This window comes from Alosa sapidissima, chromosome 21 (genome assembly GCF_018492685.1).
Source record: "Alosa sapidissima isolate fAloSap1 chromosome 21, fAloSap1.pri, whole genome shotgun sequence".
NCBI classification, from domain to species: Eukaryota; Metazoa; Chordata; class Actinopteri; order Clupeiformes; family Clupeidae; genus Alosa; species Alosa sapidissima.
Genome location: NC_055977.1, coordinates 26169250 through 26175272, shown reverse-complemented (window position 1 = coordinate 26175272; position 6023 = coordinate 26169250).

Here is a 6023-nt window from a genome sequence, read left to right as displayed (position 1 = left end):
GTCAAGGCCACGTGATACTCAATTGCAATCATCTCGCTGATAAATTACACATTCCACGTTGATAGGCCCCAAAATCAGAAGGAGGCCAATCAGAGGCGAGAACACCTAACTGAAGCTGCATGGGTCGGAAGAAGACCCCACCTCCCTGCGCGCGCCCTCGCCGTGCTCCCCTCGGACAGTACTGGGCCTACGTGACCCCCAACCCCCTCTATGCCTCTGGCCACTCAGCGTGGATGGTCAGTTTTCTCTCTGTCCATCTCAAACATCCTCCACGTCCCTGCACATTCAAAACGCAACGTTCAAAGCGTGTATGAGGATGAGTTGGCTATAGCACGAGAAAATAGAATTGCAGTCTACCTATCTGAAGAAGGCTACGTTTGCCCTATGGTCATTTAATTGAAAATGTAGCAAATCACATATTGTATGCCAAAAAAAAAACAGGACTATTTTTTACAGACAATAGTGTGAGTTTGGATGGGTGGTGGGCTAACAAGTGAAGAATATCGAAATATGTCTACTTTAAATGTTTTAGATTTGCCTGATTTCATAATTTGTGGAAATCATTGAGTGGCACAATATTAGACACTTCAAAGCTCTATTTCTGAACATTTAAGTTCTGATAAAATTAAGAAATGCATTTGAGAAAAGAAAAATCGCATTTTCTGCAGATGGTTGGTTTAGAAATGAGAAAAGTCAACAAACAAACAGTACTCGCACTACAGAGATCCAAACATGCTTCACAAATATCCCCCATTTGCGTATTGTTCTCATGTGGTCACACTCGGTGATTGCTTGAAGAGAACTGCGCGTAAATGCCATTTAATTGACCGCCTCTACAGCAAATCGCTGACGGATGCAGATAATGAATGCGAATGTAAACAGGAGCTTGCGCCGCCCGGCCCGAGTAAAGCTGTGAGGGTGGGGGAAGTGCCAGAAGCATACGGAATCCCCTTTTTTAAAATGCTCCCTGTCCAGCTTCTACGACGTTTCAATCGAATTGCCAAATGGACTGTGCTTTCCTTTTGGACAACACATCAACAAACAATAATGATATCCTAATGTTATATTCTCCAATTGCAAGAATTAGCTACCATGTCAATTTTAGGGGGCAGGAAATACACAAAATCCTCTTATTTCTTATTACCTCTAAGTGGCCCTTTTAGTATTTTATCATCATTTTATCACGTTTTTAGAACGTAAGGATGGACAGTTCGATTGATACTGACTGATTCTACAAGGGAAAGGCTCTTGTGTTAGGGGGCAGTGCCCTAATGACCCTGTTTTGTCAGGGCCCCCTAGTGGGTGTTTCTAATCGTTATGAATGTATCTGTAGGGTAACTAGTGACGCACAACAAGAGGCAGGTGTGTGTGTGTGTGTGTGTGTGTGTGTATGGCCACGTTGTTAAATGGATCTTTACCTGTTGCCTGTTGGCGACTCTTTGTTGCCAGCATTGTGAGATGACAAGGTTCCAAGCGTCTATCAATATTGTAGGCCTAAGTCATAGCAAGACCTAACTTTTAAAAAACACTGATTGTTATCAACTACAACCTTATACAACACTAAAGACGAATACCAACTTGTTATTGACTTAGGTGTACCCAATAGTCCATCTGTTTCTGGTTAGAACTTTGTTAATCGTAGACCCGATACACAAATAGGCATTCTTGTATTTCACGGTGTTGTAGGAACTTTTCGTTGTTCAAGAAAACTGCGGGGAAACGGAAGGTGGGAGTAACATTCATTGACAGCAAAAAAAAACTACCTTACAGTTTCCTATATTAAAACAAAAAAATGTACTCACCAAAGAAATGTAGACCAGAATGTGCAGGCGATATAACGGCTTCACTGCAGTTCAATTTAATTGAGGTCACAACTGACTTTCAAGCTAGCCTACAGTACATGGTGTTATAAACGACAAAATATTCGTTACCCGACCGTTGGCTTTTAGGCTACTGCTTCACTGACTGATACGACGGTTGTTTTATATCAGCATGCCTATGAGTCAATGGAATACATGAGTGGGCTTTCAAGTCTTGGTTTCACTTGGTTCTCACTTCATGATTGCCTCTTTACACAAACCTAGGAACCTAGCTCTCGAGTGTGAGGATATGAGTAAGCCTAATTCCCCAAAACTAGACCCAGAGCATGAATAAGTCATTGAAGGCGCATAAAACCCATTAATTATAAACCAAACGAAACGGAGAATCTCATCAGAGTTGAGGGATGGACTCCTGAACACCTGTTGCGGTTACAGGAAACAAAGACGGCGCGGTGACATCTCGTCCAAGTAGCGGCGTGACTCATGAGTCGCTCTGTCACATAGCTGAACAGTAAGCCTAGTATGGCGACCCCTGTCATCAGACATTGCTGATTCACACAGCCGAACCGAGGTGCACCTGTTACAGTTAGTCACTTACTGGAACCTCAGTGACATCTGGACCCATTTCATTAGAGGGATGCTAATACAAGCAGCAGGTACCCACGCCAGCCACACGAACCAGTCAATTGGTCATTGAAACATCTCATATTGATTTTAATAGCTGTTTAAAAAGTATGCCTTGAAACACATCAGGAGTTGGATATTTCAATTAAGCACATACAACTCAATGTAGGCAACACAGTAAATGTTATCTGGATACATGTGCAAGTCATTTTAATTTCCAAATACAGACTAACATTACAAAAGAGGCTGTCTGACAACAATTCAGTTCAGTTATATCTAGAAATGAGTGTGAAGAATTTTGATATATTTATTATTCTTTATGATACATATCTGCTGCACTTGCAGCATCTCCCAGAGATGGGATTTCAAAATGAATATGATTATGATGACGACACTCTCAGACAAGACAAGTCTGCCATTTTTTCCTCCCTTTGCAGTGTCACAGAAAATAAATTAAGAAACAATACAGAAATACATACATTTAAGCATTAAATAAACAATACAATCACTATAATAAACAACAATATTTCTCCGGTGTCTTTGAGGCACATTGTGTCTTAACTTCAGCTCAATATTTAGTTTTTGGACTGACTGAAGCACAAAGTTGATTCAGTCTAACCCTGTTCAGTTATTAAATCCTGTACCTTGTTTCATGGTAACAATTCTATTTAAGTAAGTTAGTAAATAAGTAAGTCTTTATTTATATAGCACATTTAGGAGATGGTTGGGATCAGAGACAATGATGTTTGCCAGCCTTAATGAGTTACTGTGATATACGGATTCATAGAGCTTCTGAAGAGGTTTGTATCTGGTGGAACACTTTATAGGCTACTTTAAAGTAGTGGACAGATTTTTGTACCATATATTGCAATACTATGGAATGCTCATTCTCACCAAAGTGTTAAAAAGAGAAGGATAATTTATTTTCTTGCCTGAAAAGCCCTAGAAAGGAAATTAAAAAAATATATATTAGATTTTTCCTTTTGTAGACAAATTTGTGATTTGATATTTCTGGGATAACAGATAATCTACCACTATTCCCAGTTGTGAAGAGAATTGATTATGTATGGTTATAAAAAATAATCTTATTCAGAATACTTATTTGAAATCAGTGGCAGATATTCATAGCGAGAAAAGAAGCAGTTGGGGGTTGGGGTGGGGTCTGTGTTAATCTGTGAAGTTACTTATCCAAGCATCTTAGATGTAAACAAATCTGTGGCATCAGGACAAATCCATCACGACTGGCCTTACAAATTGGACAGTTACTGCACCGCTGGCATGATCTTTATGATTAAGTTTCAAGTTTTACAGTTGAGCTATGCTCTTCTTTGTACATATTTGAAGTTTCAAATATGACTTATACATAACGTCAGTAATTCTCGAAATTTCCACCACAACACAAATTCATTGAAGATTAATTCACATTTTGTTTCTATGCCAAGGCAAGCAAGGGCCACGGATACTTAGCCATAAAACCTGAAACTTAATAATAAATACTATGACAGCTGCACACTAGTAGCCGGACGCTAAAAATCATCCAATTTGTAATGTCAGCCGTGATGGATTGATAGAGTACGAGGAGCAGCGTACTCCAGAGGCAGCCAGCTGGTTCATACGGAGTCGAAAGGGGATGCGGAAGAGGGGGCGTCTACAGAGGTCTCCATGGAAACTGGTGGTCCTCCTTCAGTTTAGGAACAAAGGGGGCAAGCGAGGAGGTGACCTTTGACACGAGGAGGTGCCTGAAGACAATACAACGGCACGTGCTGTCATCAGACTAGTGACTCTCCAAGGTTACCCCCCCCCCCCTCCCCACACACACACACATACACACAAACACACACACACATGCAAATGCATATATACGCAAATGCAGAAAACACACACACACACATACACACACACACATGCTTGCACAACTGCACATGCATACACACACATACACACACTCACACAGAAATGCACATGTGTACATAACACACACATGCACATTCACACACATAAACTGAAATCCACACCAATCCACACACACTGACATACACAGCACTTCACGCGCACACACACACACACACACACACACACACACAAACACACACACACACACACACACACACACACACACACACATACATACATATACAGTATAAACACACACACACACACACACACACACACACACACACACACACACACACACACACACACACACACCTCGGTGTTCAAAACAGAGAAAATTTAGCCCATCTGTATTCGGGCATCTTGTACCTCCTGCAGCTTCTCTTCTACGCTTACATAAGACATGAAACCTTGTCCATAGTCTCTCTTTACTAGTTTACAAAGACACACAATGCAACCCACAATGCAACCCACAATGGCTTTAACTCTTATCTGATCAACTATGCACAATATCAGCTCCTGATAGATGTGCCAAAGGGTTCCCAGTGATATACAGACAATTTACCAATTGGTAATTGAGCCACTTTTTGTCAACAGAACCACAACTAAATTATACAGAATGTTACCTCAGTTCAGTATTCCTTGTGCAATAACCTCACAATACTCACAGAAAGGAGAGCTGGAGAGAATGTGTGTGCGCGTGTGTGTGAAAAGCAGAGTGAAAGAGTCTGTGTGTGGGGGGGAATAAGAGTGAGAGTCTGTGTGTGTGTGAGAGAGAGAGAGAGAGAGAGAACTGGAGGGAGGGCAGGAGAGTACAGTAAGAGTTCAGCACCTTGGACAGCTCTGTGTTGGCAGCACTGTACTGATGCAGCCATTGTGGTAATGACAATAACAGTAACTTAAGTATTTAGGTGGGTATGTACTAATGGATTTACTGTGGAATCTGAAATATTGTTGGTCCCTTTAAAAGTATTGCAAAACAATGCAAAACAATTAGACGTACGAAAATGAATCGATGATGTACGCTATTTTCAATGAATTATTTCCACTAGAGTAACTACTAATAGCAATGATCCGCTCTCCTATTATCTTAGGATCAGTGTGTTTCATAGGCATATGTCTGTCTATAGTCTACACGTGTTTAAGGTTAACATAGAACAATCAGAGAGAGCTATATGTGTAAATATAGTTCTCTATACTGACTTGCCTGAAGTAATTGCATAGACGTTTAGACTTGTTTTGACATATTTGTTTCTCAGTTCACCATCATTAATGGAAGTTTTAGAGTTGTGCGTCCATCTCCCGCACAATTTTTCACATATGTTTTTGGTCCATAAATACGGCGCTTCAGTACCGCAACACTTCTGAGGCTATATCCCCCTCTAGCGTGCAAAGTTATTCAGCTTGGTGAAATGTAAATGCAATGTGTTGTTGTTGTTATACTTACAGTGGTCAGCATGTAGAAAAAGTGAATTTATTTGGTGTCAAAGTCACAGGACTTTTTTGTTGTGGGCTCCAAGACCATTGACGTTGTCATTGCTTTATTTACCCCCTTCCTCCGCCCCCGTGAGCATGTACGATTTATCCGCTGGGTGGCACTGTTGTCTCATCAAAATGAAAGAGACCAAAATTAATCGCAGTCCAGGGAAACCAATTGATAGCTATTGGACTCTGATGGCATGATGA